The following is a 9,614-nucleotide window of genomic DNA, read 5'->3' as shown; positions in this document are numbered from 1 at the left end:
GAAGGCCTAACAAAACATTTTATTTTATTTATTTTATTTTTTTCCCACGGCAGAGAGGGGCCTTTAATTTAAAATTCCAAAATTCCAGCTTAGAGCTTCAACTCCTGAGAAAACAGCAGCTCTCCCTTGAGACACTGAGCATGAGTGAGCTTCCTCCTCCGGCCAGGCAGGCAGGGACGTCCAGCGCCCCTGGTCAGGCTGTGGAGCAGAGAGACCCAAGCGCACACTGACCAGCGAGGAGCTGGCGGATGAGGGGCTCCTGGGCAACAAGCCCTCCGGGTCAGGGCTCCACTGAGGGGACACCCTGCAGGATGTCGCGGTCCAGCATCACGGGACCCAGCACGCTGCTTCGGAAGGCCCGCAGGAAGCCCCTGGCAGCCGCAGGGTGGTTGGGCTGCACGATGTTCACATCACTCGTGCCAGTCAGCACCTTCACCTTCCGCGTCTTCCTCGGCACCGCTGTCACCCGCTTCAGCACGCTGGTGATATCGTAGGCCTGGCCCAGGCCATCGTGCTGCACACACCCCAGGAGCTGGTGCCCGTTGAGGGTGTAGAGAAGGTAGTTGGCCAGGGTCTCCTCCCCCACCGGGGGGTCCAGCAAGGTTCTGCCCAGAGCCAGCTTCAGGCTTGTCTCCACGCTCTGGATCCCAGGAGCCAGCACCCCAGGGGGTGTCCCGCAGGAACATCAGTGGCCGCTGGCACACTTGAACCCTGGACATCACAGCCCTGGCGATCCCAGGCTCGCCACCCACCTTGCTGGTGTTTCCTTTCCTGAGGAGCTGCCTCTGGAGGGAGTTGATGAGTGAGGATTTGCCCACATCAGGGACTCTGATAACCACTCTGCATCACTCCAGGTTCTCTCCTCGGTGGTAGCGGTAGCTACTCCCAACCAATTCCATGAACTTCAGGATGGTCTGCTTGATATTTTCATCCTGTACACAGCTGGTTAAAATGACATTTTTTCGGCCTTCTTCTTCTAAATGTTGTATAATTTTCTGCTGCTCCTCCAGATTCGCCAGGTCTGTCTTGTTGAGGACTAGCAAGTGTGGCTTAAGCCCAAGGGTTTCCTGAAACAGAGGGTTTCGGCCCGGAAGTGGGATCCGGGCATCGTGGACCTCGAGGATACAGTCCACCAGCTCTAGGCTGCTCTGCATCTTCCTCGGCCCCTTGGCCATGTGGCCTGGGAACCAGCATGCCACGTCACGACCGCCCAGGGGAAAGCTCTCCCTAAAGGCAGCCCAGGCGGCGGCGCACAGTGCATGCAGATCGCTCCCTTGACGGACCCTAACAAAACATTTAAAATCAATTACACTTAAACACACACACAAAAAAGAGTAGGCACCTATGCCTGGTCGTCCCAGAATTTATCAGAGGAGAAGCACACATGTTTGAGAATGAATGAATGCATGAACGAATGAGTGTCCTAGCAGTCATTGGGAAATGATGGATGCCATGCGCTCTCTGTGGGAATATGGGAAGGGACCCTTCCACTTTAAGGGACGCCCCATGGGAAGAGTCAGACAACCTTCAGCAAATACTTCTTGAGCACCTACTGTGCCAGACACTCTTCCAGGCATTAGAAACGAACACACTAAACAAGGGTCTCCCCTCCGGGAACTCAGAGTCCCACAGAGTCATAAGAGGAGCCAGAGAGGCTGGAAGGACACCTGTGAGGAAGGCTCTATATGCTACAAAAAGGAAAACCGAGGCCAAGCGACGTCCTATGCACCCAGGCCACAAAACTGGCAAGTGGCCGGGCTAGGATTTGAACCCATGTCTGCGTGACACTCAAAAAACCATAGACAGGAAAGGAGGGAGCAATCAAGGGTCCTATCTGGTCCACACACCAGGAAGATCTGGCTCAAAGACAAAAAGAATCCATGCTTGGGAAGTGCTCAGAGCCTTTAGTAGTACAGAGCACCAGAGCTCAAGGACTGAAATAAATCAGCTGATTCTTGGGAGTTCCCGTTGTGGCTCAGTGGTTAACAAATCCGACTAGGAACCATGAGGTTGCAGGTTTGATCCCTGGCCCTGCTCAGTGGGTTAAGGATCTGGCGTTGCCGTGAGCTGTGGTGTAGGCTGCAGATGTGGCTCGGATCCCGCATTACTGTGGCTGTGGTGTAGACCAGCGGCTACAGCTCCAATTTGACCCCTAGCCTGGGAACCTCCATAAGCCGCAGGAGCGGCCCTAGAAAAGGCAAAAAGACCAAAAAAAAAAAAAAAATCAGCTGATTCTTCACAGCAATCAGGCCTGGGTCCAGGCTAATCTCATCATTTATGTCCCTCTGCCAGCTTTTCATGTGTAAAACGAAACTAATACCCACCTCATAGCGTCTTATAAGCATTAAATCAATTAATAGGTGTAAAACTCCTTTAAAAGTTCCCCGCATATAGTTAATACTCGGAAATGACTATTACTTCCAGCCTTTTCTTTCTCTCCTCTCCTTTTCACCTTGATGATGTCTCAGAAGTAACTCAGTGGATTTGGCTTCATTGGGAGTCCCCATCTTCTTAGCCTCGAGGTGAAAACCGAGTGCTGGTGGGGAGGGACAGAGGAACACCTTGGAAGATGCATGTGCACGCTTTGCACACGTCTGCTTTCGGCGAGGCGGCGTTGAACTTTGGGGTTAGCCTGACCTCTAGTGGTCAGACGGAGAACTGAGCAGAAAGCTGGAAAGAGAGGCTCAGACGTCCAACATCCAGGGCGGGGTCTCCGCAAAGTGCTTTGGAGGGGGGAGTTTTTACTGAAAGCGTGTTAACGGCTGCCTTGTGCTAATCCTCAGTTAATCCCCGTGTGACAGCCACAGAGTCTATAAGTGGAAGTGGAGGGGAGTTTAACTCCATCCCGTCTGGCTAGAGAACCTCTTGTTTATCCAGAGGGCACCGTGCCCGGCTGTCAAGAGCCATCACCTTATATTCAGGGCGGTAAGCCCGCTCGTAGAGCCCTTCGCTAACATCCCCAGAACCACACAAACATCCTGTGATGAGGGCTTTTACACCGATTTTTTGTAGCTAGAAGCTGCTGTTCTAAGGGGCCTGCCCCAAGGTTATATTACATGGATCTAGCCTGGTCGGGTGTTACGCTAGACTCCAGTGATAAATGGAGAGGAAAAGACACAGGGTCCCTGTCCATGGAACTTCGAGGCCACCATGTACGTGCCAAAACAGAGGTCCCTTCTTCCCCATCCAGGTGCTCTTTTCTCTGGGACGTGAGACATGCTGCCACCATGGAAAGTCAGCTCATTTCAGGGTACCCAACCTCCCACCTGAACTAGAAACTCAGCAAAGACAGGGATGCTACGGTTTTATTTCTTTTTTACTCCATCCATGGAACCTCACTCGGGACTCTGCCTGCAGGCAGCCCAGACATCAGGCTGCCCTCCAGTTACCCAGGTTGGAGGGACTTCCGTGTCAAGGACACAACCACTGCTGGGGTAACTACTGCTTTGTTGTGGTGGTGGGTTTTAATTTTTTTATTTTTTAAAGTATAGTTGATTTACAATCTTGTGCCAGTTTCTGCTGTACAGCAAAGTGACTCGGTCATATATGCAGATATTCTTTTTCTCATATTATCTTCCAATCATGTTCTATCCCAAGAGATTTGGTATAGTTCCCCATGCTGTATAGAAAGACCTTGTTGTCTATCCATTCTAAGTGTAATAATTTGCATCTACTAACCCCCAACTCCCTGTCCATCCTACTCCTTCCCCCCCTCCCTTCAGCAACCACAGATATTTTTTTTTGGTCTTTTTTTGCCATTTCTTGGGCCGCTCCCGCGGCATATGGAGGTTCCCAGACTAGGGGTTGAATCGGAGCTGTAGCCACCAGCCTACGCCAGAGCTACAGCAACGCGGGATCTGAGCCGCGTCTTCGACCTACACCCCAGCTCACGGCAACGCCGGATCCTTAACCCACTGAGCAAGGGCAGGGGCTGAACCCGAAACCTCATGGTTCCTAGTCGGATTCGTTAACCACTGCGCCACGATGGGAACTCCCAAATTGTTTCTTTAGGAAGTGGAGGCCCTGGGGGAGGATTGGGAAAGTGTGTTAGTCTGCTAGGGCTGCCATAACAAAAATTACACACACTGACGGTCTGAAACAACAGAAATTTATTTTCTCATAGTTCTGGAGGCTGGAAGTCCAAGATCCAGGTCCTAGCAGAGTGAGATTCCTCTGAAGCCTTCCTCTTTGGCTTGTAGACAGCAGCATTCTTGCTTCCTCTTCATGTGTCTGTCCCCTCTGTGTGCACCCTCAGTGACTCGTATGTCCTGATGCCTCTTCTGATAAAAACATCAGTCAGATGGGACTCAGGCTCACCCTAATGACCTCATTTTTTTTTCTTTTCTTTTTTGGCCACCCCACAGCACGTGGAGATCTCAGGCCAAGGATCAGATCTGAACCACAGTTGCAACCTACACCACAGCTGTGGCTGCACCAGATTCTTAACCCACTGTTCTGGGCTGGGGATGGAAGCTGCCTGCTGGTGCTCCCAAGGGGCACCACAGCAGGAACTCCGAGGGCCTCATTTTTTTGGTTGTTGCTGTTGTTGTCGTTTGTTTGTTTTGGTTTTTTTGTTTGTTTGTTTGTTTGTTTGTTTTAGGGCTGCACCTACAGCATATGAAAGTTCCCAGGCCTGGGGTCAAATCAGAGCTGCAGTTGCCAGCCTACAGCTCAGGGCAACACCAGATCCTTAATCCACTGAGTGGGGCCAGGGATTGAACCTGCATCCTCATGGATACTAGTCAGGGTCGTTAACCACCGTGCCATGATGGCAACTCTGAGGGCCTCATTTTTTAAAAATTGAAATATAGTTGATTTACAAGTTGTTAGTTTCAGGTGTACAGAAAAGTGATTCAGAGTATATACCTCAGACTCTTTTCTATTATAGGTTATTGCAAAATTTTGACTATAGTTTCCTGTGCTGTACAGTGGGTCCTTGTTGCTTGTCTATTTTATATCTTTTTTTTTTTCAAAGAAGTCTTTTTCATTTATTTTTTTGTTTTTTGGGTTTTTTTTTTTTTTGTCTTTTTGTCATTTCTTGGGCCGCTCCCACGGCATATGGAGGTTCCCAGGCTAGGGGTCTAATTGGAGCTGTAGCCACCAGCCTATGCCAGAGCCACAGAAATGCAGGATCTGAGCCGCATTTGTGACCTACACCCCAGCTCACAGCAACGCCGGATCCTTCACCCGCTGAGCAAGGGCAGGGATCGAACCCGCCACCTCATGGTTCCTAGTCGGATTCATGAACCACTGCGCCATGACGGGAACTCCTCTTTTCTTGTTTTTATGGCTGCACCTGTAGGACATGGAAGTTCCCAGGCTAGGGCTTGAATGGGAGCTGCCAGCCTACACCACCGCCACAGCAACTCCAGATCCTTAACCCACTGAGCGAGGCCAGGGATCAAACCTGAATCCTCCCCCACACTATGCTGGGTTCTTAACCCATTGAGCCACAACAGGAACTCCTTATTTATATCTAGCAGTGTGTGTCTGTTAATCCCCAACTCCTAATTTACCCTCTGCCATCCCTTTTGGTAACCATAAGATTCTTTTCTATGTTTGGGACTCTGTTTCTGTTTTGCGAATAAGTTCATGTGATTATTTTTTTTATGCACATATATTTCTTGATTGGATTGTCTGGCTTTTTGATATTAAGCTCTATAAGCTCTTTGTGTATTCCGGAAATTAATCCCTTGTTGGTAGCATTGACTGCGAATATTTTCTCCCAGTCTGTAAGTTGTCTTTTCATTTCAGTTGTGGCTTCCTTGCTGTGCAAAAGCTTTTGCATTTAATTAGATCCCATTTGTTCATTTTTGCTTTTATTTCTGTAACCTAGAGATTATCATACTAAGTGGAGTAGGACAGAGAAAGACAAATATCATATGCTGTCACTTACATGTAGAATCTAAAAAAAAATACAAATGAACTTATTTACCAAACAAAATAGACTCACAGACATGGAAAATAAACTTATGGTTATTAAAGGGGAAAGGGGAAGAGGGATCAATTGGGAATTTGGGGTTAACAGATACACACTACTGTATATAAAATAGACCTACTGTACAGCATAGGGAACTATATTCAATATCTTGTTATAACTCATAATGGAAAATAAAGAATCTGAACAAGATAGATAGATAGCAGTTCCCGTCGTGGCACAGTGGAAACGAATCCGACCAGGAACCGTGGGGTTGCGGGTTCGATCCCGGGCCTCCTTCAGTGGGTTAAGGATCTGGTGTTGCCATGAGCCATGGTGTAGGTCACAGACAGGGCTCAGATCTGGCATGGCTGTGGCTGTGATATAGGCCAACACCTGTAGCTCCAATTAGACCCCTAGCCTGGGAACCTCCATATGCTAAGGGTATGGCTTTAAAAAGACAAAAAAAAAAATAGATAGATCCACCTATCTATCTATCTATCTATGTGTGTGTGTGTGTCACTTTTCTGTACACCTGAAACATTGTAAATCAACTATACAATAAATTTTTTTTAATTTTGAAAAATAAATTTTTTTTCCTTGGGAAAAATAAACTACTGTACTAAAGAAATGAGGCAAGATGCATGCAAAACATCACATATTATTTGATTGCATTTACAGGAAATGTCCACAGAGCCAGAAAGTAGATTGGTAGTTTCCAGGGGCTGGATGGGGTGGGGTGGGGTGAAGGGAGTGGGGAGTGACTGCTGAGGGGTATGGAGCGATGCAAAGGACTGGAGCTTAGATAGAGGTGACGACTGCACAGCTTTGTAAGGATACTAAAAATCACTGCTGCATTTCTGCTGTGGCGCAGTGGGATAAGAATCCGACAGAGGCTCGGGATTGGCCGGGGTGCAGTGGGTTAAAGGATCTGGCATTGCCTCAGGTTCAATGCAGGTCACAGCTGTGGCTCAGATTCAATCTCTGGCTCAGGAATTTCCATTTGCTAGGGGCGAAGCCATAAAATAAAGATAAGATAAGACAAAATTAAATTTAAAAATAGGAGTTCCCATTGTGGCACAGTGGTTAACAATTCCGACTAGGAACCATGAGGTTGAGGGTTCGATCCCTGCCCTTGCTTGGTGGGTTAAGGATCCGGCGTTGCCGTGAGCTGTGGTGTAGGTTGCAGACGCGGCTCAGATCCCTCGTTGCTGTGGCTCTGGTGTAGGCCGGCGGCTACAGCTCTGATTAGATCCCTAACCTGGGATCCTCTATATGCCATGGGAGCGGCCCAAGAAATGGCAAAGACAAAAAAATAAAAAATAATAAATTAATTAATTTAAAAATAAAATAAAATACCAAAGCACTGTCCACTTTACAGGAGTGTGTATTATGGCTTGTGAATTTTATCTCCATGAAAAGAAATGTTTGAGAAGAACACAATTGCTGGCCAAAAGTTGAGGAGACTTGAGAACGGTGATTGAAGATAAATGACTGGCACTGGACAAAATGAAACAGCAGAGACGCCTCTTATGCCAGAGAAAATTCTTTCGGCAATCTCTCTTTATGTGCACCATTGCCTATGGAATGGATGACCAGCAGGAAACTCTACCCAAACTTCTGTGGTGACCTACGCGGGGAACGAATCTGAAAGAGAATGCATTTGTGTATGTGTGTAGCTGATTCCCTTGGCCATCCACCAGAAGCTAACACCACGTTGTGGGTCAACTAGACTCCAATAAAGTTTAAGATAAAAAGAACTCCTGGGAGTTCCCGTCGTGGCTCAGTGGTTCACGAATCCGACTGGGAACCATGAGGTTTCGGGTTCGATCCCTGGCCTTGCTCAGTGGGTTGATGATCTGGCGTTGCCATGAGCTGTGGTGTACGTTGCAGATGCGACTCAGATCCCGAGTTGCTGTGGCTCTGGTGCAGGCTGGCGGCTACAGCTCCGATTCAACCCCTAGCCTGGGAACCTCCATATGCCATGGGAGCAGCCCAAGAAAAGGCAAAAAGACAAAAAGAAAAAAAGGGAGTTCCTGCTGTGGCTGAGAATCCACCTGTAGCCGGTCAGGTCACTGCCAAGGCACGGATTCCATTCCGGGCCCAGGAACTTCCATGTGCTGTGGGTGCAGCCAAAAAAAAAAAAAAAAAAATTTTTTTTTTTTTTTAAGAAAGAAAAAACAAAGAAGTTGCCATCATGGGCCACCCCCATAGAAGGACTGGTGACAGGAGAGAGGGAGGAACATACTGTGGAGTCGGGGATCCAAGCACACAGTTTCACTATAGCTTTGACAGGTGCAGCTGCACCTCAGCCTGAGGGCTCTCTCAGGCCACCTGCGAGGAAGCCCACTTGGTCCGATGGGAGTGCCTGGAACACATGCGGATAAGAACTGATGGATGTGGGAGTTTCCGTGGTGGCTCCTGGGTAATGAACCTGACTAGTATATTCCTGAGACCATGGGTTCAATCCCTGGCCCCGCTCAGTGGGTTAAGGATCCAGCATTGCTGTGAGCTGTGGTGTAGGTCGCAGACAAGGCTCAGATCTGGCATTGCTGTGGCTGTGGCATAGCTGTAGCTTGGACTCGGCCCCTAGCCTGGGAACATCCATATGCCACAAGTGTGGCCCTACAAAGAAAAAAAAAAAAAAGAAGCTGCCAGAGTCTGGAAAGAATGTTGGGGTCTCCCCGAGTGGAATCATACCCTGTGAGATTTCTCCAAGCTTTTCTTTCAGGGAAACAGTTTAAGGTGTCTCTGGCAGGCTGACAAGTATTTCTGGATAAATCCTGAATCATAAATAGGCATTGTATGTCCACTAGGACGGCATACCAGATTTAAAGGGGGTCTTTTGGGAGTTCCGGTCATGGCTCAGCAGAAATGAATCCGACCAGGAACCATGAGGTTTTGGGTTTGATCCCTGGCCTCGCTCAGTGGGTTAAGAATCTGCATTGCCATGAGCTGTGGTGTAGGTTGCAGATAGCTCGGATCTGGTGTGGCTGTGGCTGTGGTGTAGGCCGTCAACTGTAGCTCCGATTGGACCCCTAGCCTGGAAACCTCCATATGCTGTGGTATGGCCCTCAAAAAAAGACAAAAAAAATAAAATAAAATAAATAAAAATAAAAATAAAACAAAGGGGGTCTTTTGTGACCTGAACCGTAGTTTCGGCAATGCTGGATACTTAGCCCACTGTGCCGGGCTGAGGATGGAACCTACACACCAGTGCTCTCATCGTGCCATAGCGGGAACTCCTAAAGGGGGATATTTTAAGTGGAAGAGTAAAGTAAGCCCTTGTCTGCCATCCCAGAAGCTTTTAGAGTTTTGATGGTCCTGGGAAGAGCATGTGGGATGTAGGGATCAGGGAACCTGAGAGAGGACTCAGATGGAAGCTGCTTTGAGGCTCTTCGGGTCCCAGAAGGCAGAGAGGCCAGCTATTTTTTCTTTTTCTTTCTTTTTCTTTCCCTCCCTCCCTTCCTTCCTTTCTTTCTTTTTATGGCTGCATCTAGGTCTTTCTTTCTTTCTTTTTCTTCTTTGGCTTTTTTTTTTTAAGGGCTGCACCCATGGCATATGGAGGTTCCCAAGCTAGGGATCTAATCAGAGCTGTTGCCGCTGGCCCACGGCAGAGCCACAGCAATGCAGGATCTGAGCCACCTCTGCAACCTACACCACAGTTCACAGCAACACCAGATCCTGAACCCACTGA

General features: G+C 48.3%; 1 pseudogene; it reads right to left on the bottom strand.

Annotated features, from left to right (window-relative positions):
• Nucleotides 1–280: 280 nt before the first annotated feature.
• Nucleotides 281–1,253, bottom strand: LOC125128400 (mitochondrial ribosome-associated GTPase 1-like; annotated as a pseudogene).
• Nucleotides 1,254–9,614: the final 8,361 nt, after the last annotated feature.

This window comes from Phacochoerus africanus, chromosome 5 (genome assembly GCF_016906955.1).
Source record: "Phacochoerus africanus isolate WHEZ1 chromosome 5, ROS_Pafr_v1, whole genome shotgun sequence".
NCBI lineage: Eukaryota > Metazoa > Chordata > Mammalia > Artiodactyla > Suidae > Phacochoerus > Phacochoerus africanus.
Note: the sequence above shows the minus strand (reverse complement) of the source record. Positions and strands in the feature narration are given on the sequence as shown.